The 24554-nt window shown below is 36.4% G+C and overlaps 1 protein-coding gene across 2 annotated transcripts in view; it reads right to left on the minus strand.

The window, feature by feature from the left end:
- Window positions 1–24554, minus strand: part of LOC116180240 (protein amalgam-like) — a 146795-nt gene that overhangs the window by 110977 nt on the left and 11264 nt on the right. The window lies entirely within an intron of this gene.

The following is a 24554-nucleotide window of genomic DNA, read 5'->3' on the forward strand; positions in this document are numbered from 1 at the left end:
CGACGAACAAAACGCAAACAATAGCACATTTTTTTTTAATTCTTAAAAAATGCGCTAATATTCAGGCATAAACAACTTCGAAGTGTGGGTAAACAAATTCCATGTAAGATAATGGTGGTAAAATTCTTCAAACCGGTAAGGTAGAAACTCATCTATCACATGCGTTCGCCACTGTCACTAATTTTCGTAAAATGTCGGGCCCAAAACCTCATTGACGTACTGTGTAGGTAGTAGGTAAATACAAGTAGGTCATAACGAAAAGGTAATTCAAAAGAAAGAACGATGAGAACTTAAAAAATACTGAGATACTATGAGGGTTGAGTGAAGGCCAGCCTTAAAAAATGTGTCGCGTAATCACCTATAACGTACCTGGTATTGTTTATATGCAAATAAGATAAATGATAAAGTCAAAACACTAATCCCTTATCACAGGTAAGACGAAAATGAGAGAAATGTAATGCCGTACCAAAGAAAAACTTGCATGTAATCAATACAAAAGCGGCAACTTCTCCGAGGGAAAGGAAATACAACTGCGCGCATTACCAAATTAAAGAAGAATAGTACTTAGCGTGAACTCTAGCAACAACACAAAGAACTAGGTAAAAGAAACCTCTAACACTTCGACGGCCTCTAAGGGCAAAAAAAGGAACTAAAGTAATAGAAAACCTATACTAAGATATTAACAAATTTACTACAGAAATTAACTTACATCTTAAACTAGTGGAGAAAGGAATGTTTTTTTTTTAGAAATTTTAACCTAAAATTCTTCAGGTAAAGGTAAACACATGGCATATTTCAAACATCCAAGTGTCTGCATGTGCAGACTGGACAATGCGAAGTTTCTTATTTATAAGAATGTTTGTGCCATAACATATTTTCCTTTGTACCCATAAATAGTCCGTTACATGACTCTCCTTCTACCCTGTTCTTTTAAATCAAGAAACAAACAATTTTATCGTTTCTTACAAATTCATAACCTAAGCTATCCCATATTTGTTTGCGTCATTCATCTCCTGATCCCGTATAGCACGGCCGTCACATTGGATACTTTAGAAACGTGTCTCTGAACTGACCCAGGGCCCGATAAAAGGCACCGGTAAGGCCCACTGGTCCTCGCATTCGGCTTCAATGGCACCCTGCGGGTTCAAAGACACCCTGCCAACGCAGAGAAAGGTACCCCCTTTATCGCGTCAGCGACTGCATTCGGTGCAGCCATGATGCACTTCGGTTGAGGCTCAGTTATGTCCACTTTCGGGTATGACACCGGCACAAATGCCACCCCTCGCCCCGCCACCCCAGCGACTTGCTCATAGGTTCGTGGCGCATTCACAACTTTGGCAGCTTTGGGCTTCTTCTCAGACAGCCCTAAGCCAAACCCTGGAAAGATGTGGAGCAGGACCCATCGAACCCGAGATTTTACCCTCGAGTCTACGCTTCCTGGCCTCTGACAAGGAGTAGATATGATTTCGAGAAATCTTCCTTACGACTGTCAGCCCCTTCCGGAAGGAACCTTGACTTGGAAGGATAGCCCACCCGACGTCACTGCTCATACCGCAACACGAGTCACTTTACGCTCATATAGGTGGCACTTTTTTATCACTCACTTGTGCTCAAATTTTTCTCAAAAGTTTCCGCGAATTCTCCAATGTACCTTCTTTATCGCCGGTGACTAATCTTTCATCGACTTGATGGCGGCTGCTGGCGCCCCGATGTCTGGAAAGTTGGTACAGGACGTTCAAATATTAAATATAAAAGATTTTAATCTTACGCATTATCAACATAGTGTAATAATAATAATAATTGCTTTCATAGTGCCAGTACGTTCAATGAAATATTGAAATGTACGCAATACTGGTCATAATTAAGTACCGGGCGACCCAATAAGACTGTTCCTGGGCCATATCTCGGGAACCGTTCTTCGTATGACTTAGGGGTAAAAAAATGATTGGGTAAATCGGTTATGAAGAATCGCTAGAAAATATTTTCCAAGTTCCAAAAATGACCACCAGAGGGGGGTTTTAGAGTTGCATTTTCTTTCAATTTCGCATAATAAACTAAACATTCTTTTTTCACATTTTTAAATAGAACCATTTTATCTATCATTTTCGTAAAAACAAAAAAAAGGCAATACGAATCAACCAAAATATAGTTAATTTAGTTGAATCTTTCTCCGCCAGGGGGCTAGTTTTGACACTATGATCCAAAATCCTAAAAAAAATCAAATGGAATGATATGACTTTTTGTTTATGAAGAAGTAGCCAAATAACATCCAAAGAGGCCAGTGAAAATCGTTTTTCAAAATCTCTTTCCTAACCTCAAATATTGAGAAAATGAGATTAATTAATTTTTTTTGTGAATTTACAATTTAATGTCGATAATTAATTGTATGAGTAGGTAACAACAATAATCTTAATATACGATGGACGCAAGTAGCGTCAGTAGAAGGTTTGGAGAGCTCAGCAAGTATCCACTTGAGTTTTCTGCCATGATTCATTTTCACAATGAAAATATTTCGTCCATTCCTGGATGATCTGTGAGGGTGCCTCTAATGCTAGCGGCGTTTCCACGTTGGAGGGCAAGCGATATTCTTTGGAAAATTAAATTTACTTTTTACGTATTTCCGGTATTGCGCGATGGCGCGAAAGAAAAGCACCATACACTTTTAGGTAGGCCTTGGAAAATTAAACAAATGAAACACTATGCATTATAAAATAATAACAGCCGTAAGTTGTAAATTATTCTGCTGTGTTTACATTCAGAAAGTGCAGTTTTTTGAATTTGTAATTTTTTCTAAAATGCCGATTTCTAACCAAGAAGCCTCGCAAGAAGCATTTAATATGCTGGCGGCGATGGTTCGTGGACGATTCGGATAACGCAAATAGAAGATGTGGGCAGCGATGGTCGCATTTTGAAGATACTCAAAATATATCGCCAGCATATTAAATGCTTCTTGGTTTGAAATTTCAGAAAAGATTACAAATTCAAAAAACTGCACTTTCTGATTGTAACCACAGCAGAATAATTTGCAAATTACGGCTGTTATTATTTTATAATGCATCGTATTTCATTTGTTTAATTTTCCAAGGCCTACCTAAAATGTAGGGTGCTTTTCCAAACAAGCTTTCGCGCCATCGACAAATACCGGAAATACGTAAAAAGTAAATTTAAGATACAAAGCATTTTTATTAATTAATTAATCTCATTTTCCCAATATTTGAGGTTAGGAACGAGATTTTGAAAAACGGTTTTCATTGGCCTCTTTGGATGTTATTTGGCTACTTTTTCATAAAGAAAAAGTCATATCATTCCATTTGATTTTTTAAATTTTTTTAGAATTTTGGATCATAGTGTAAAAACTAGCCCCCTGGTGGAGAATGATTCAACTAAATTAACTATGTAATTGATTCTTATTGCCGAAGGAATGCTCTTTTCAACGATACCAAATTTGTTACAATAGGTCATACGGTTAGAAGTTAAAGCAGGTTATTACAAAAACAATCGAACGCCCCACGCCATCTTTGTTTTTGAAATAACTGAGTTTTTGTTTTTACGAAAATGATAGATAAAAAGGTTCTCTTTGAAAATGTGAAAAGAATGTTTAGTTTATTATGCGAAATTGAAAGAAAATGCAATTTTAAAATTTAAGATGGAAATTACGTCCTCTGGTGGTCATTTTTAGAACTTGAAAATATTTTCCAGGGATTCTTCATAACCGATTTACCCATTAATTTTTGTACGCTTAAGTCATACGACGAACGGTTCCCGAGATATGTCCGAGAAACAGTCTTATACCCAATAAGACTGTTTCTCGGACATATCTTGGGTGACCCACACCCGGAACATATTAAAATTTGTAGAAAAAACTAGCCAAATTTTGAGTTGTTAAATGGCGAGATACTCATTTCCACTATAAAATAATAAGTAAATGTGCCGCGTATGGGAGGTACTGCATTTAAAAAAGTACGATGGAAAGGGTGTTTCCCAACGCAAACCTCGACATCTGGCATTGAGATTTTAAACAAGGCGCTGCGATAATTACGTAAGTAAACATTTAACGAATTGTGTACAATTGAACATGCAAACCAAGGACGAATACGATAACAATGAATGACTAAACTTCGTCTTTGAGTATGTACTTAAGAATTAACTAATTGAACATTTGACAGTTTCATTAAGGAGCAATTTGCAGAAAATGTGTAAAGTGGGACACCAACATCATCGTGTCAATCAAGGATCTTAGGACAAGAAGCTCATCATCCATCAGACGCATCCCCGATTATTCCTCATCCCAAAATATCTGACCGAATTTTCTTGTTTCGCGGTTTAGACATCTGGTTAATGAATTCGAGAAGGCGTTCAGCCTTGATCAATGATCAATCCAATTTATTTGTTAATCAACGTAACCTTCCCCAAGCGGTACTTTTTACCAGAATAACAATAACCATCAGGGGCATGATTCACGGTACGGTACCCAATACACGCCTTTCATCTTTTACACATGCATATTACATCACAATTACGTCACGGCGATTTTTTCTAAATGCATTTAGATAATTTGTGTCGTTATTAGATTATTAAGCCTTATAAGGGTAACCATTACCGTGACTAATTTATTACCATTTGCAACGCCATTATTTATTGATCCTCGTTTTTCCGCCCCAACTTTTGCCCAAATTCGTGCGTTGAACTCACGAAATTAATTCCTCGTTTTAGAGAACATTCGCAATAATTTGCTTTACGGCATCGATAACAAGCCGAAAGCGAGATCGCGCAAAATTTCCTTTTCTTTGACGGCCACTGCCACATTATTTATTTTACAAAACACCATTTATTCAACTGGAAGAATCGCATTTATCCACTCGACTGTATCTCCCAAATTACCTATCTTTCGAAATTGAGACGAAACGCGATCGCGAATGAAGTAGGCAAAAATCCGGGGGGTAAAAAGTTACCTCATTACATCTGGATTAACTAATTAAAGTTGGCATTTGAAAGAAAGCCAATTAACGATTCAGAATTGATTATCTATGAATGAAGCATAAAAGGATTTGTAGGTATTGCAATTAGTTATTCGCATTGACTTTTTTAGTGCCGCATTGCCAGGACATTAGAAAGCAAAAACGCTGCATATGACATGGTCAACGTGTCATAATTTTAGGTTTGGATTTAAATTTTGTCTCTCGCAGATAAGGAAAGTAGAAAGTTTTCAAGTCTTAAAAAATGTCAAGATTCTATACTGTCTTCCCAAACAAACTTTGGTCATGAAGATGTAACGGTCAACGAACGGTTGTCTCGCACCTCGCAATGTGCTGGTGGGGTGAAATTACATCCGTTTTAATGGGGATATAGTATTACAGTTCTTAGCTCATCCTGAGGTAAGGCTTTTTTTTGAAATGCTTTGTTCGGGATTGGTAGTACAAAAAACACTAACCAATAGCCATTTTGAAGTTAATCCGCCATTTGTGGACGTGAAAAAGTTACGAATAAACTATGGGAGGATTACAAAAATTAATTAAGAAATGGAAGAATGACCAAAACCAAACGAAGAAATTAGTCAGGAAGTTAGAAGTACTCCAGAAGTAAAGATTTTTACAAAAATCAGAGAAGAATAGCCAAGTGATAAAGATAAGAATAAAAATGAGTAATGAAGAGAAACGACGAGAAGAAAATTTTTAGGGATTTCCAGAAAAAAGAAGAAATATAATTGTGTAGTGTAGTTAAGTGAAGTCGAGAGTGAAGTTCATTTTTTGTAAAGTTTATTGAAGATTTCTGGAAGATTTAAATGAAGTCAAGTGAAGTCAAATGAAATGAAGTGTATAATTTGTTTTTTTTTAATCTTTTTTATTGAATGGGTTTAGGGTTTTTAGGTTGGATAGGGTAGTTTTTAGGATTTTTTAACATTGAAATTTTGGGATTTTATAATTTTTGGGTTAGTTAGGTTTTTGACTAGAGAGGATTTTTGAGTATGTTTAGGTTTTGATCCTTTTTAGGTTTTTTTTTTAAATTTTTAGATTTTTGGAATTTTTTATAAAGCTCCCGGTTATTATTGTTGTTTTTTTCGCTTTAAAAATAAAAGGGGGTACTGTAACGAGAGCGTTTGATTTGGAATTTTTTCGAGTTTTTATCTGTGTAAAAAGTGTCAAGGTTCTATAATGTTCTCTCGGACAAATATTGCTCATGCTAGTCTTCAAGTTTTAATTTGGATAATTGGAGTCAATGTATTGTGCGTAATATTCATACGTTCGTTACCAATCCGCTTATCTTACTTCGACAAGTAACAAGATCTTAACAGTGGCTTACAATCTCGAATAGTTTTTAAGAGTTCGATCTTTAACAAGTTATATGAATCTCTAAACATCTGTTGAACTCCTCAAACTATTTGGTTTTCCAAATGCTAACAGCTTCCGAGAATATCAAAGAGTATGTCTGTCTAGAATCCGAGCCTTTAAGGGATTTTGTTAGTCTTTAAAAGCCTTCAAATGCATATCATTATTATTATTATTGTAGTCTTTAAAGAAAGTAAAAAAAGAAGGCTCCGAGGTTAAAACCTTTAGTCTTGAAGAGCCTTTAAGACCACATCGGCACTTAAAGCCTCTAAGAGCTCTTAAAAGTCACTTACAATCTCGAGATTAAGAGAAATTTCTAAATGATTTCGAATCATTACGAAGTTTTAGTTTTAAGAGCTTTTTAAAGGTCTATGTCACCAATAATCTCAAAGAGTCTCCTAGCGCATTTGCCTTCAAGAGGCTTTAAAAGTCTACATCAACTCTCAAGGGTAGTCAAAAGTCAAGAGGATGGTTTTTGAAAGAGTTTCGTGTCCCCGTGAGTTGTAACGTCTTTCAATTTTTTAATATATTTCTTTTAGTGCCCTTTGCGCCATCTGTATATTTCTTGTGTAAGCTCACTGTAGTTCGTTTTCTTCGTAGGTGTTTTAATTTTTAGTTCTTTCTTTTGCCGCTAGAGGCCATCCGATGTATTTTTATCTATTTTCCCTCTCCTGATTTTCTTAAGTTTTGCGTGCTTTGCTGCTAGTTCCTTCCGAGAAGACTGTACTTTCATGGCGGTTAGTTGGAAAACAATTTTAATACGTCATTACTTTACTTGACTTGTGTCTCCCTGAAAAGGGATTTTTGTTGGAGATTATTGCTATTGTGAATTGCTTCGACACTTCTGATTTTATCTACGTTACTTTTTGTCGTTACGAAGATTTATTCATGTTCAATGCTTCAGATTAATTTTTGTACACGAAAATATTTAGTTGTAGATTAGTTTATGAAGTTAGATGCAGATATCTACGATTTTTATTTACGTTACTTACAAAGAAGTAAATTTGATTCTTATCCTAGATCCTAAAAATAAATTAATCGATCGAATTAAAAGTTCAAATTCCACGAAATTATTCAAAATTCTCACAGATAATCAAAGTTCCCGAAAAAATCATCGACTACGTGACCGAAAAATCCAAATTGATCCAACTTACCCTAGATACAAACCACACGAGCCATTAGCTAAGATAAGAACCCATTTTACTACATTTGACCTCTGATGTAACTGAAAATGATGCTGTTTGACTGCATTATTTTTCTGTTTTGATACTATTGTCTTTGTTTTAAATAACATAGGTACTTAGCAACAAATATTAAGGATTTTTGGTTACTGTGTGAGTTAGACTGTTATTTTAGGAGACATCGAAATATGCACACCAATAGATCCTTTCCCTTTCTTTATTTATTAATGACAAAGCTTATTTAGATTGGTCAGATTAGTGCAATAGTTTTTAACTAATCCCTGATCACTTTAACAGAACTACCCCTTCTGCGATTTCTCTCATCTTGCCATAGTATTTGATCTGAGGGTTAATCGAGAAAGTTAACAATAGTGGTCCTAGAAGTAACTCCCCAAGGGACGTCTACACGTATCTCGAAGCGAATTTATCACGCGCTAAAGGGAGAGATCGAGGGCGAGATAAATAGGCGGCGCCTTATCTGTCTCACATCATCTCAAATTCAAAGATTTACAGATTGATGGCATTACATTTATCAAAGTCGGATTCGTGAAACTCGACCGTAAGAAAAGCGAACGAGAAGTGGGACGCGGCCCCGAGGGAATCGCCGAACGAGTTGGACAAGATTAAATTTGTGTGCGTGTGCCCCGACTAAATTTTTAGGTCACGTCGTCGGTGGACAGTGTTCGGGAATTGCACCTCGGGTTGGCGCGATTACCATTAGGGGCGCAAAAGATGAAAAGGCGCAAGAAATTTATCCTGATACGGAAACGTGACCCGTATAAAAATTGCCCTTGTCGTGTAAAGAACGTGATCAAACTTGTATTCCCCCCGGCTCCCTACGTGGAGGATTATTCTCGTCTTCAGTTATACATTTTAATCGCATTACTGAAGGAATTTTATGATCGTCACCCCCGCCTTTGCCTTTGTACAAGAACTTGCAACGTACAGTGACAAAGTCAAAACGCTAATTTACTTCTTTTGTTCACGATCACAATGAACAAAGCAAAAGTTTATTTTTAAAACCACCCCTCGTGTCACTTTGCCTGTAATAAAATTTACACAACTTCACTCGCAGCTGCTCCCTCACAGGGTCGAGGAAAAACGTAAACAATAAGTAGTTTATTACCTTATGCACATATTGTAAATGTCAACTAATTACGCCCGGATATTATTCTCCGAGGGTTTTGCGCTTTCCGGCAATAATTCTGAAACGGAAAGGTCCAATTTATAATTGGTACGCGCTCTAAGATTAATATTTTAGTGGTAGATGCAGGAGAATACTCATTTGTTTTAATGAAATCCCACTTCTGAACGCGTTTCACCAACAAATACAAAATTAAAATCCACAATGGCCTCATTAATAAGAACAATTGTTAACGGAAGTCCTCCACCGTTTAATTAACCGCCTTTTTTACCACTCTTAGGGGTCCTTAACTACTGACACTTTCTTGTATTTACACAAGTATAAATTGGGCATTTTTTAAAACCGAAATTGCTTAGTAATGGTTACCGATGTTTTCTTTCTTGTTAGAGAGATATCTATGCCGAGATCTATGCTTGCCGACAAAGCGTTTTCGAGATATTCGCTCGCAAAGTGTTGATCAGCCATAGATATATTTGTTCCAGACGTCCCAATCGCACTTTGTGAGTACCATCCTCCGACGATCTGTTCTTGAGATATAAGGTATTGTTTATATCCGATCACGATAAGAGGTCGAGGAGGAGGGGCATGGTTGGTAGAAATTAATTCCTTCCGTTGAGACGTTTCATTAGAGTACCATGAAGGATAAAACCACTTTACCCCCCCCCCCCCCCCCCCAGCAAACCCACATCCTTCTACCACCGGCCACTTCCTGATCTCGGAAAGACACCGCGCAGAAAAGTTGTAGTTTGGGTATTCATCCCCCCCCCCCCAATTCAAAAATGGAGAGTGGCAGACGGGACAAACTTTGAATGTTCTTATGGACCACACTTCCTGGAACAAGATGGAGCGCCTCTTGCAACCATGAACTTTACCAGAATGACGTTCTAACTTCTCTCCAGGACCAAGGTGGCGGCGACAAACATGGAGTGCGAAGAGGCCACAGCACTTGAGGGGTCCTCGGGGAAACCACAACCAACTGTGCTAACCACCGCACTTCACTAGATAAACGCCCGGTTTTAATCAGAGTTCAAGAAGACCTCGGTTCGATGTAAAACTTTAGAAGAAACAAGAAAAGACAATAGCCAGTTCGGAACCAGAATATTTGAAGAAACAAAAGCAAGCAATGTTGCTACAAGACATAAACAAGAATTTAGATAAAGAAGTGAAGATAAACCGGGTTGAAAGGAGACGAATATTCCAGTTACTGAGTAAAGAAGAAAAATAAGTTGAAGATATTGAAGAATTACCGAAGGAATTAGTTAGGGCATTAGAAGTACTGCAGAAGTAAGTACATAATATTTACAGAAGAGGATAATGAGAAAGAAGAATAACCAAGCGATAAAGATAAGAAGAATGAAAATGAATCATGAAGAAAATTTTTAAGGGTTTCCAGAAAAAGGAGATACAAATTTGAAGAACCAGTTGAAAAAAGGGAAGAAAAAGGAAGACATAATATTGCGAATTGAACAATGAAGTGAAGTGGAGAGTGAAGTTGATTGAAGATTTAAATGAAGATAAATGAAGTGAAGTATATAATTTGTTTTTTATCTTTTTTATTGAATAGGTTTAGGGTTTTTTAGGTTGGATAGGTTAGATTTTTAGGATTTTTTAACATCGAAATTTTGAGGTTAGTTACTTAGGGTTTTGACTTTTTTAGATTAGAGGTTTTTGAGATGTTGGAGTTTTTGATTAGTGGGTTTAATCTTTGGAATTTTTTTAGAAAGGTTTCTTCGCTTTAAAAACAGAAGGGGGCACTGTAACGAGAGCGTTTGATTTGGATTAGAAAGCAATCCCAGATCGTGCATCTTAGCTAGGAATGGCATTACTACCCCTATGGGAATTTTTTTGCAGAGACCTGGTGGCAGTAATACTGACAGAGGAAAGAGATAGAAGCGAGAGGGGGCTTGTGCTCGGATCCGCAGATCTCCCTTACGATCAACCTTATCCACTAGACCACAGAAGTTAGTAAACTGGTGGAACACTGTCAGCGGAAAGGACGGCAACTGCTTGTCGGACATGATGCCAATGCGCACCACACTATAGGGGCAGCACCGACATCAACAGAAGAGCTGGCCTAGATTAGATTATCAACAGCTAATGTAGGCAATGAGCCAACCTTCGTCAATAACAGACGAAGGGACTGTGACTGCCTGCAGCTCAGTATTTAAATGGCACATGTCAGAAGATCCATCGCTATCTGACCATAGATTAGATATATTCGTTTTAACATTCTATCAAGCAAAGAGGTGGTAGTCGTATATAGAAATCCGAAGAACCAACTGGGATCTTTATAGAGAGAACCTAAAAGCGTTGAGTAAAGCAACCAGGTAGAGACGCAACCTCCATAAGACAGATCGTAGTCACTTTTATCTCTTACTAAGCATTTCCCTTCTCTATCCAACGTACCTACTGGAACCCCGATTAGAAAGTTTCCGTCCGGATCCGAGATTCCATAAGCGCCGTGTAAATCTCAGATCCTATGGTCGCGACTTATTTTTTATTATACCATGGCCGCGACGATTTCAAGCATAGGCATTGCGCCTCTGCGTAGTAAAAAAAAAGATATTTTGGACTACCTTAGATTTGACTCAAGGTTGGTATTTTTTAAATAATAATAATAATAATCATTTATTGTCCAACAGAATATTTTCCATAAACAGGACAATGTACAGGGTGGCCAAATAAGAATGCGAGGTACTGTATCAGAGAACCTGTCTATGGTAGAGGCTTGCGGTAAAAAAAATTACTAAAACGGCCACGAGCAAAACCTGGAAAATATTTTTAAGTTTCTGAAATGACCGCTAGGGGGCGTAACTGCAATCTGGAATTTAAAAGTGATTTTTCTGTGAACCTTTTTTGTTTGACAATTTTTCCTGTATCTCTAAAAATGAAGTGGTGGGGGGTATTCAAAGCTGTTTTCGCGAGCTTGTTTAGGCATCATTTAGCTACTTTTTCATGAAAAAAAAAATCAAACCAACGCATTTAGTTTTTTTGAGAAAATTAACCATTTCTCTCGAAATGTCGAAAAAAGCCCCCAAGCGGTGATATGTGAAACTAACAAAACTTCAAATAGTATAATATTTGTAGCTAAAGAATGGCTCTTTTGAACTAACCCGAGTTTGTTTAAATCGGCTCAGCCGTTTCGAAGATACAGAGTGTTCTTTGCGGAAACCTATGAATATCCCCCACCACTTCATTTTTAGAGATACAGGAAAAATTGCCCAACAAAAATTGTTCAGATTATCGTCGACTTAAAAAACCGGACATTTTTTTGTTAGGTTAATATAGCGGGATTCACAGAAACATCACTGTTTTAGATTTCAGATTGCAGTTACGCCCCCTAGTGGTCATTTCAGAAACTGAAAAATATTTTCCAGGTTTGGCTGGTGGCCGTTTTCGTAATAAATTTTTTTTACCGGAAGCCTCTACGATAGATAGATTCTCAGATACAGTATCTCGCATTCTTAGTTGGCCACCCTGTACTTGTGTACTAAATAAATGCAGTGTACATATATGAAAATAAAAGTGTACTGTAAATATTCAGAAAGAGAACTTAGAATAAACTCAATAGAGATTCACAAAGGATAAGTTAATGGATAGAATTACTAATTACCAAATTATACAAAAAAAGAGCAAAAAAATTATCAGAACAAGTGAACAAGTAAATGCAACATCCTGTATATTTTAACGTCAACTTTTTTCATTCAATTTCCTGATTACATTGATGTATCATAATCTATATTTCTGTTTAATTTTAGCCATGAAAATCTAATTTTTTTTATTGTTTTTAAATAGTAGGCCATGGATTAATGGAGATTTGGTTTTGTTTATTGTATCCATGGCAATTAAGGCACCCAATCATAATCAATGTACATAATTATCATTGATACAATAAACAAAATATAAACTCCGTTAATCCATGGCCTACTATTTCAAAACAATACAAAAATAAGCTAAAATTGAAAAAAAAATATAGGTTGTGATAGGAAAAAGAATGAAAAACAACTGACGTTAAGATATACAGGGTGTGAAATACCAACATTGGGTCAAATCTCAGAAACTGTGGGGCACACATTTTTTTACCAAGTCACTGGTATGAAAATGGACAATAACATTCCAAAAAGTCGAACTTTTCGTTTTCACCCTGTAGCTAGGTTGATGATGTTTGTTGTATTCAAAGTTTCACAAAAAAAGTGGCAGAAGGTCATGAAAACTGCGAGTCTCTATCTATAAAAACAGTTGAGATACACTGCAGTCTCAACCAAAACAAAACACTGTATATTCACTTTTATTTAAGTCAGAAGTGTATAATCTTGACTGGGAAATTGCCGATGCCCTATTGCAATAAAGGTTTGGGATTCCGCCAAAGTGTGAGCAATTTGGATGACAATCAATCCACAACGAATTCATACTTTCATGAACTTACCGTACAAGGTAACAACTAGCTCGTCTCTTACCTGAAACAATACAAACAAATATTAGTGTTGGAAAAAAAAAGCATAAGAATGATCTTATTGACTATTGAGAATTGTATAACTTGCTCTGTGCAAATAAAATGTGCAATGACAAATACAAAGCGTTAAGTGATAGATACTGTCAATTTACAAAAGACAATCCATTGAAAAAACAATTCTTATTTTTGCCAACGCGGGCAATGTGTAATCTTGCCGTTCCGCTTCGTCTGTTTCTACTATCTCGTTTCCTCGTGATCATCATGATAATATCGTTTTCTAGTGTCCCATATAATAAGCAAATAAACCCGGCTGCCCAAAAACAGATAACAATACTTCCACGTATACCTCTTTCACATATACACTGTGTTCAAGATAAGGAAGTCTATCGTGGCGATCTTGGAAATCATAGAAGAATACTTCCGAAAATATGCCAGAAAAACCGAAATTTACCGAGTTTTTTGGTTTTGTCAGATGTTCGTGATTTTTTTGGACATTTTTGTTTCTTCGAGCTGTTAGAACTATTTTCCTAGTTCTTCGGATTGTTTTGATCCTTCGGATTCATTCTTAAGTTCCTCCCGACTTTGTACTTTTCTTAGAATTCTTAGACCTTTCTAATTCTTTACTAACTCTAAATTTGCTAATTTTTAGATCCACAAAAGTCGAAAAAGGGTGTCCCATTTTTTTTTAATTTTTCCGATTCTTCGTATGCATCCAATTTTTTTCGGGCCCTTTGCACTTTGCTGAGAATGCTTAAATAACCGACCATAATAAAGGGGTTGAGGAGGAAGACTGCGGTTTCTAGAAGTTAATTCCTTGCGTTACAGTACCCTGAAGGAAAAATAGAGGGGATTGGAGGGTGGGGGTGGAACTGGTTTTATCCTTCATCTAATGAAAGGTCTCAACGAAAGGGATTAATTTCTACCATAGCCTCCTCCTCTACTACTTATCGCGATCGGATATAAACAATCCCGTATATCTCAAGAACAGATTGTCGGAGGATGGTACTCACAAAGGGTGATTGGGACGTCTGGAAGAAATATATCTATTGGTGAATATTTTGAGAACGTTTTGTCGGAGGAAAGTGCCTACAAAGGCAACATGAATTATCTGGACGAGACATATCTATTGCTGAAGTTTCCTCATTAATCAGCTAACAAGAAAGAAAACATTCGTATTCCTAAGGGTGCTATGATTTTCTTATACCTTGGGGGTAGATTTCACCCTGTCAGACGTGAAGTAAGTGATTGTCCATTTTTCTAGAGATACTAGGGGTACATAATGATTGATCTGTAGATGCTCGATTGTGAAACCTTTTTTCTAAGGGTGCAATATGAATTGTTTTATGGACTGAGGGTAGATTCACCCCGTGAGATGGGAAGTGATTGTTAATTTTTCTGCAGATACTATGAGTACGTGCGAATTGATCTGTAGATGTTGGAATGTGAGACCTTTTTTCTAAGGGCGCTATATGCATTTTTGTATATTTTGGGGGTACCTAGGTAAGTAATTGCGCATTTTTCTACAGATATTAGGGGTACATACGAATTAATCTGTAGATCTTAAGAATATGAAACCTTTTTTCTAGGGGTGCTATATGAATTTTTTTATGCCATGAGGGTCGATTTCACCCTGTTAGACGAGATGTAAGTGATTGTCAATTGTTCTGGAGATACTAGGTGTCTTTCGGTAATAAACATACTGATTAATTACATTCGGCTATGGACCTACGCTCTTTTACGAAAAATTAATTAGTCACTGCGAAAACATCCAGAATGGCCCTTCCTACTTTATCCCAAATAGAGACATTAAACGGACGTGAGAACTGGGATACCTGGAAGTTTGTTGTGCCAGCATATTACCGGATGAAAAATCGAGAAAACTGTGAAGTGTTATAGATGTGATGAATTCGAACATATCAAGTTGAATTGTCCTAAGAAGCAACTGACGACAAGAACATATTGTGTTGTGCTATATCGGCGTTGAATTTGTGACGTTATTTTCCTTACCGTTTAATCTTTGCTTTGGCTGGCATTTGAATTACGATGTGGAATCCTTCCCGAATAACATTATGCGAACTCTTACCTTTATATAGCAATCCTTACGCCATCTAGGTGTTCACATTGTAACCCGATCCGTTATTTGTGATATAGCTTTCTTTTAAAGCCTTCCGTCTAGATTTCTGTTTGCGCGTTTTTCTCCCACTTACTGTTGGCGCGCGCAGGCCTTGTTGAAGAACTCGAATCGATCTTCGATCTTGACTTGTACTTGAGCTACACGCCATTACACTTACTTGACATTATTGTCTACCTTTTTGGGATATTATATGTGGTGTTTGTATTAAGATTAGTGAAGTTTTTCTCTTATTATCTTACTTCCAACTTCGCTGACGCATTTCTGCGGATTTATATTACAAGTTTATGGCGTTTACGGTATGTTATCTATACGCATTATCTTTTTACTTTAAATAATCCATTTCAGGCTACTTTCGTACTCCCTGAGTTTTCTTACTTCTTATTTTGGAGTTACCAATTGCTTCCTGATTGCGCATTGATATTTCTAAGTGGAAACGCGAATTCCCGATTTTCGAGATTGTGCAAGAGAATTCCACTGAAATTTCGACGCCATTACCAGTCAAGAACGCCCTGCATATTTCTACCTTATCGACTGAAGAATTACCGCCATTTCGTGTAAACCCGATTTGAACTGATGACCCAATTTTGCGAAGTTCGTTGACCTACGATTGATTCTTCCCAAACGCAAGTACCTAAATAACAAGACGTGTGGAGTTGGTACTGTGTAAATCGTTCGTATGTATTTGTATACCTAGTTACCGATTACGTTTAGTTTTGTTGTTACCGAAGTTTAGAATAACAATAATATCATCTACGATTGACATCATATTTGTGTTATCCCGATACTTATTTGTTAGTTTACTGTATTTTATCCTTCATATTAACTACTTTTGTTCCTGATCTAGTTATTAGAATTGCCGAGACTTTGTCCGAAGTAAATTTCTACAATTTTAATTAACGTTATGTATTTTGCTCTGAAGAACTTGTTCGTGTAAGTTTGTTTTCATTTGAATTGATAAGTTTGCTTTGTCATTGAAGAGAGATTCAGTTACACAGTACACATTTTATAGCATTTCTTTCTTAAGACTTCATGTCACTTTTTGATATCTCATACCGATTGTAAAAACCAACCCTTAGTCGAACCAAATTTTGTTTTGTCGTAAAGTCATTTGAATTTTTGATTCTTTTTAGTATTGATTGCAATTCTACGTATAAGAATAACCCTTCGTGTCTTACGTTAACCATTGCTTATGCGATATATTGTGCAACGCGAATCATTACCCTTCTTATATTTTTTTGTTTGTGTGTCTGTCTGTTTACAGATTTGCAGTTTCGCGTCCTCTGAGCTCAGAAGGTTGCGACCGTAGTTCAAAGGTAAATTTAGTTGTTTTCGTCGTTTTTCCCTTAACGTTTGATTACATTTTAGTTGTTGATACTAACGAGTTGTGATTATTACTTTGTTTGAAAGTCACTTAATGATTATAGCTCCGTTGTTTCTGCGGAAGCCCCTTTTGGATAAATACTTTCCCCGGCTACATGTTGGCTTCTCATTTGTTTTTATTAGAGATTATATTTTAAATTCCCATTTTGACATACCAGATCTATATATTACAGTGTCAGATTTGTGATATTTTGAGATCACTGTATTAAAGTATTAAACCACTCGCATTTATGACATCAAATATTGTTTATGATTCTTTACCCATAATTTTGCATTCCTTCGAGTTTAGTAAGACGGGAACAAAGATCTCTTAGTCTGCCTTGTTTATCCCTTTAGTAAGTATTCCTCCCTCTCTCTCTCTAGACTTATCAAAGACTAAGTGGCGCCTATCCGGATTACCTTTACTGTTTCCTTCCCTTTTTGGCTTATTTGTGTTTGTGTCGAAGAACCCCATATTCACCCCGACCCACCTCTACTTTACCTGAGCTTACCGTGTGCTTATCTAAGGTAATTTTATCACGTTGGTCCAAAGTGAACGTAACAAAGTGTCCAGAAAGGATTTAAAATAAAAACACCTGAAGAAGTTTGATCAGGGCGGAAACCAATTGTAAAACGTTTGAAGGTTTTTGGATGCAAAGCAGTTATTCATGCTCCAAAGGAAAAGAGGCAGAAACTTGATTCGAAAGGGAAAGAAATGATGTTCATAGGATACAGTACAGAGTCAAAAGTCTATAGGTGCTTCCATCCAAGAAAGTTGATGTAAGTAGAACTGCTTCTTTTCTTGAAAATCAATTTTCTTGAGATGAGACGGATAAGAAGGAGACTGATCAGTGAAATTATTTTGCGAAAGGTTTATATTGTTCTTCTTGAATAGCTTGATTTGTGGTAAAAGGCCCTACTGGTCGTTCGTCTGTTTTCAGCATTTCGGGTTACTAACTTCACGCGGGTCAAGTTTATCTTATCCAGTTTCCCTTCCATCACATGTTCAATCTTCAATTAGAAGCCGTCACGAATTTTCACGGAGTACCCACTCGAAATGTCACTTTAGCTCTGCATAAATGATGCAAGTCCTCCGACGGCATTCCAAAATTTACTCTCATCAATAAGTTAAGGTTACTTGTATAACCGGTCAAGGAACGTCAACAAAGAGGTACCAGGTGACATCACCCACCAGGTGCGCGCTCGAAAGTATCGTAGTGGACCACCGAAAGTCGAGACGAGCAAGGACAACGCATAACCTAATTTCTTTCTAATGTCAACTGTTATGAAAACAAACCAGTATCGGCTCGGATCCCACAGACAGCTGCAACTCGTTTTTTTGCACCTCTTCACTCTAGGAAGTCGAAACTTGTTGCATAAGATGCTCGAAACAAGGCCGATCGATAAACAATTTCAATGACCTTTAAACCTCCAATGGCATCTTGAAATCAAAGTTGGCCTAAAAATAATCCCCCTGCACACGCAAAAGTCTGTGTAAGCCCACTGTCTGGACCCATATCCGCGAATAATCCAGGCCGGAGGTCGCTCGTCTCGTCATCCCCCTCAGACGGCGGCGATATTAAAAAATACCAAAAACGAGGTCCTTGTCGCAATTGGAGCAAGGATTTCTCTTACAACTAAATTGCATAATTGGCGGCGATGCGCATGGTCCAATTAAAGGGCCGCTACGAGAAATTGCACAAGCAAAACGGAATGGCGCGTGGCCAAAAGCCAAGGTGCTCAACCTCGCTTTTATATAAAGGTGCAGTTGACATTGGATTCGTTGAACTCGCCTGGCTAATTTCGGATTAAGTATGTCATTTCGATTTACGATTCGCATTTGTACGCATCTTCGCGATTAAAAAAAACACAAGCTCTTTGATTATGCTTAAATTAATGACGTAAGTATGATACGCGTTTAATGGATGTGAGAGGTCAAATGAGAACGTATCAAGCGGCATAAAAATGCGTACAAAAAACGGAAAAGCTAGATGAGACGGCTCGACCTTTTGCAACGGAACGATATGCATTAATTTCTATAAATAAATAGCGACAACATTTCCCTTTTCCTTTCTACTTGGAATTTACTGAAAGGAAAACTGGCGAGTTTTAATCGCCTTAGAAGTGGATCGCCCGATCCAAAAATCCAGACCAATGAGTAATTAAATATGAGTCGCTCAACGTCCAGACTAAATAAAGCAATAGCAATAACCAGACAGCAGTGCCTCTGCAGTAGGTCTTAAGTTGTTCTATACTACTACCGAATTTGGAAAATTGCAGGAAAACCTAAGTTGTAGTAGCCGGCAGAATGCTCGAAACTGATCTAAGGAAATTCCCATCTCTGCCACAGATGAAAAATTCACCTCAACCCAGGTTCGAACACCCGACCTCCCGGCTATGTACGCCAACTTTTTACCACCGAGCCACACAGACGGCTAAAAGTCGATAGTTCGATATTGTCCATTTATTTGGCATCAAAGTGGTCGATGGCGGAAGAATTTCCAGGTTCGGAATAAGTAAGTCATTTTACTGACGATTTCGTATCAAAGTATTTCCGTAAATGTGAGCTAGCCGTGGATGCATTTTGGGCAAAAAATTTCACATCACGAATAAAGCCAAAATTTAATAAAGCGATTAAGCATTTCTAACCCTTAGAATGTAACCCTTGCTATATTATACGCACCGGGTGACCCAATAAGACTGTAACTCGGCCAAATCTCGGGAACCGTTCGTCGTATGAAGTAAAAAAAATTATTGGATAAATCGGTCATGAAGAATCGCTGGAAAATATTTTCAAGTTCAAAAAATGGCCACCAGGGGGCGTAACTGCCATCTTAAATTTTAAACTTGCATTTTCTTTAAATTTCGCATAACAAACTAAACATTCTTTTTTCACATTTTTAAAGAGACCCAGTTTATCTATCATTTTCGTAAAAACTCCGTTATTCCAAAAACAAAGATGGCGTGGGGCGTTCAATTGTTTTTGCAATAATCTGCTTTAACTTCTTAACGGTTTGACCGATTGGAACAAATGGTATCATTGAAAAGAGCAACAAAAATCAAAAAATATATTTAATTTAGTTGAATCCTTCTCCGCCAGGGGGCTAGTTTTGACACTATGATCCAAAATCCTAAAAAAATCAAATGGAATGATATGACTTTTTCTTTATGAAAAAGTAGCCAAATAACAACCCAAGAGGCCAGCGAAAACCGTTTTTCAAAATCTCGTTCCTAACCTCAAATATTGGGAAAACGAGATTAATTAATTAATCAATTAAAATGCTTAAATTGTATCTTATTTGACGTATTTCCGGTATTTGTCGATGGCGCGAAAGATTGTTTGGAAAAGGACCCTACAGGTTTAGGTAGGCCTTGGAAAATTAAACAAATGAAACACGATGCATTATAAAATAATAACAGCCGTAATTTGTAAATTATTCTGCTGTGTTTACATTCAGAAAGTGCAGTTTTTTGAATTTGTAATCTTTTCTAAAATGCCGATTTCTAACCAAGAAGCATTTAATATGCTGGCGGCGATGGTTCGTGGTCGATTCGGATAACGCAAATAGAAGATGTGGGCAATGATGGTCGCATTTTGAAAATACTCAAAATATATCGCCAGCATATTAAATGCTTATTGGTTAGAAATCGGCTTTTTGGAAAAGATTACATATTCAAAATACTGCACTTTCTGAATGTAAACACAGCAGGCAGTTGCGCCCTCTGTTGGTTATTTTTAGAACTTGAAAATATTTTCCAGCGATTCTTCATGACCGATTTACCCAATAATCTTTTTTACCCCTAAGTCATATGACGAACGGTTCTCGAGATATGGCCGAGGAACAGTCTTATTGGGGCACCCGGTACAATTCGAAGATCACTTAGGCAATCACGAAAAGATTAGATTGCCCGCGCTATTTCTGTGAAATTTCACGCAATTGCACAAATTACACAATCCGTCGTAAGACGAAAAGATCATAGAAAATAGCCTAGGGCAGTGCCGAACTCACCTTAGGTTCACTCGGCACTGCCTTTGGAATTATCCTTTTTAACCAAATCTATTCTGCCTGTTTTAAACATGATAATTGCAAAATAAATGCCGAAGGCGTGTTCGATACAACCATCGGCAGAAACTGGAAGACTAATACATATGTTGAACCTTTAAGTTGGCATTCAAATCCAGAGCATGAAGTTCAAACCTTGAAAGATTAAAATGCAGTTGTGGAGCTTCAAGTTTGAACGAAATTTTCAGATTTGCGTGTCAAGCTTCACGTGAACTTTGGCAATTTAACAAAAACTTTGGTAAATGCATATTTTTGCGTATTTATTGCTGCGTCACTATTCAAACAAAATATGCAAAATCCATTGCTGGCTGGTTATTGCTAACTTAACATGGGTGGAATATGAAGAGTTTGAAGAATATGAAAAATTGCCCCCCCCCCTCTTCCCCGCTGTTTTTGAACGTAAAACGTGCATAACTTTTACATGCAACCACCAATGGGTCTCACAATGTTTATACGCATGTAGTGATGCCAAGTAACATTTTGAAAATGGGGGGGGGGGGGGGGGAAACACACGTTCTACCGTTCATGTTATTCTAGTGAAAGGTCTCATCGAAATGAATTGGTTTGCGTAGAAATTAATTTTATCTTTCATAGTATTCCAATTAAAGATCTCAACAAAAGGAATGTTTTCTATTAAACTACCGCACTACTTTCTGACTTACGTAAATGCATATTTTTGCATATTTATTGCACAAAATATGCAAAATCTGATGAACCTAAAGAATCTCAAAGATTTAATCCGAAGGATTTGAAGAAGGGGAAGAAGGCGAAAAAACGACGGTATTTGAATAAGTTAATGGTTCTGATGGAAGTAAAGAATCTGAAGAAATGAAGAAATAAGAACCTGAAACATTCGAACGAAGGACAAAATCCGATGAATTCGAATAAACAAAAGTGTCATAATATTCGGTAGAATTTGAAGAATATGAAAGAGAATCTGAAGAATTCGATGGGATGGAATGATCCTTAAAAAATAAAGGCATTAAAACATCGCCTTAAGAATCTGAGATTCCTAAAGAATTCCTGAAGAAAGTGATAAATGTAAAGGAATGAAAGTATCCGAATCGCCTGGTGAAACACGAAAATTTAAAGAAAATTAAGTAAAATAGAAAGAATCCCAAGAAATGAAAAAATAGTCATAATAATTTGAAGAATTGGAAGACACGGTGATCCTAAAAAATAAAAAAAATAGAAGAATTCCAAAAACTAAAAAACCCAAAGGATTTTATGAATCTGAAGATTCCAAGAATAGGAAGAAGCCGATAGTAATGGCAAGGAAAGGGAAGGGGAGGTATTTATGAATTTGAATCCAAGAAGCGGAAAGAGTAAAAAAACAATTTGATGGTTTCTGGTGGAAGTAAAGAATGTGACGCAATGCACAATGAGAAAATCAGTGCAAACTGCAACATTCAAAGAAACAACAGAATTCAGTCGCCTGAGAAAATTGGAAAACCAAAAACTGAAGAATCTAAAACAAAATAGGAAGAATCCGCAGAAATTAAATAAATTCGAAGTAGAGAAAGCAAAAAATTGGCAAAATATGATTTTAAAAAATTTCAAAAAACTGAACAATCCGAAGAATTTGAAGAACTCAAAAAAGGAAGGAGTTGAAAAAACGATGATATTCGAATATGTTTATGGTATTTGATGGAAGTAAAGAATCTGAATACATGAAAAAATGAGAAAAAGGTTAAACATCGGGGGGGGGGGGGGGGGGAGATGAATCAAAAAAATTTAGAAAAACGGAAAAAAATTTTCTAATCTGGTAGATTAAAAAAAATTAATAATCTTGAAGAGTAATATTACGATTGTAATTTGTGACGAATGCAAGAAATAATGCCTGTAAGCATAAATATATTACTATTATTATTATTATGAAGAAATGAAAAAATTAAAAAAAACCAGAAAATTAATTTAATCATGATAAACTGGAAGAATCCGAAGCAATTTCCTAATGTGATGAATTTGAAAACGCGGAGAGATTGGAAGAATATAAAAATTAAAATTTCAAAAAACGGAAAGCCTTAAGAATCTGAATCTGAAACTGAAAAAAATGAAGAATGTTTTTGATGGAAGGAAAGAATCTAAAAATAAGAAAAAAATTAAGAATTGAAAACATAATTAGATTCTAAAAATGTTTGTTAAAAACAAAAACATGGCGAAAAACTGAAGAATCCGAATTCGTATCATAAATTTGGGAAAATCTAAACAAAATAGAAAGAATCTGAAGAACTGAAATGAATACGAAGAAACCGAAGAATTTCAAAAATTCGAAGACATGGAAAAATTGGGTAATCAAAAAATTTATAAAAAATACGGCAGAAAACGGAAGAATAATGATTCTAAAAAAATTCAAAAACTAAAGGATTTTAAAAATTTTCAAACGATTTCTGATATTACATCAAATTTAATTATAGGCCGAAAAAAATTCCGTTTGATCTCGACGTCCATTTGGGCAGTCTCGGCGTGTAAACAGGAAGTCAATTATTCGAGCATCTTTACTGGGGCATTTCGCAATGAAAAAGTTAAAACAAAAGAATGCGGCAAATTCCGAAGGAGAGTTGCACAAGAGACGCCTCTTAAATTAAAATACTTGAAATAGCTCTTTCCCCGTCAAGACTCACGCCATCGCCGCGGGCGTACAAGAAAAAGGTATTCTTTCGGCTCATTGCCGGCGAAAAAATTCCTCAACCCTCCCCCATGCGAAAGCAATATGTTGTGGTAATGTCAAGTTCGGAAAAGTTTGTTTATTAAACCTAATGCAGATGCGGCGTCCCTTTTCCGATCGATTTTAACCACCCTTTATAGTGTACGTCGCCAACGCCCAGTTTAATTCAAAAACCGTATAGTGCGAGTTAAGAGAGTAAATTGGGTCGGATGAGGGGGTGCTTAATTGGCTTTAACACGATACTGCAGTTCGGGCACGGGCGCGGAATCTAAAATTTGTTATTGATGGCTTATTAGTTTGCTTAGAAAGGGCATCCTGAATATTTGAGCACCAGTGGCGGGGCGATCGTGGCGGAAATGCCGATGCGATTTTGTATTTTTAGACGTGAAAATGTCGGAATAAAATTAGATTCGTCTGCATATTTTTTAAAAATAGGACGTAAATTAAATCTCTAAGCTGATATGTCATATGAAATAATGCGGTACGTTTCGGTCGAGTTCTTTTTTAGAGCAAGTGGTCTTTGGATTCAGAATTTCAGTTTTAGTTAGGAGGGGGGATTCATAAGTAAGGTCTATCAATTTTTATTTGTAATTCAAGAAATAACAAAAATTATTAATTAACGTAAAATTCAAGTAAATTTATGGGTTTAATTTTCAAATTTAAATCCAAATTTTTCGAATTCTCGGGAATTATCGAAAATGAATTGAACTTTTATTCAGAATTTTACAAGTTTATTTTAGACGGACCCTTCAAAGTTGTTCGAACAGGAATTCTAGGAGTTAAAGTTGAGAAAATGTTTAAAATTTAAGTCGGAATTTTTTTGTTTAATTTTCAAATTTGGGTCCAAATTTTTTCAATTCTTGGGAATTATCGAAGGTCGAATTTTTGAACCTTCATTCAAAATTTTCGAGTTTCATTTTCAAATTTGAATTCAAATTTTTCGAATTCTTGGGAATTAACGAAAGTACCAAATTGAACTTTTGTATTTTAGACGGAACCCTTCAAAGTTGTTCGAGTAGGAATTTTCGAGTTTAATTTTCAAATTTGAGTTCAAATTTTTTGAATTCTTGGGAACTATCGAAGGTAAATTGAACTTTTGAACCTTCATTCAAAATTTTACACGTTTATTCTAAACTGAAACTCTTGATCGAGTATGAATGTTAAAGTTGAGCGAATTTTTGAAATTTAAGGCGGAATTTTCGAGTTTCATTTTCAAATTTGAGTT

The sequence above is a fragment of the Photinus pyralis genome, unplaced genomic scaffold (genome assembly GCF_008802855.1).
Source record: "Photinus pyralis isolate 1611_PpyrPB1 unplaced genomic scaffold, Ppyr1.3 Ppyr1.4_LG9, whole genome shotgun sequence".
Lineage (NCBI taxonomy): Eukaryota > Metazoa > Arthropoda > Insecta > Coleoptera > Lampyridae > Photinus > Photinus pyralis.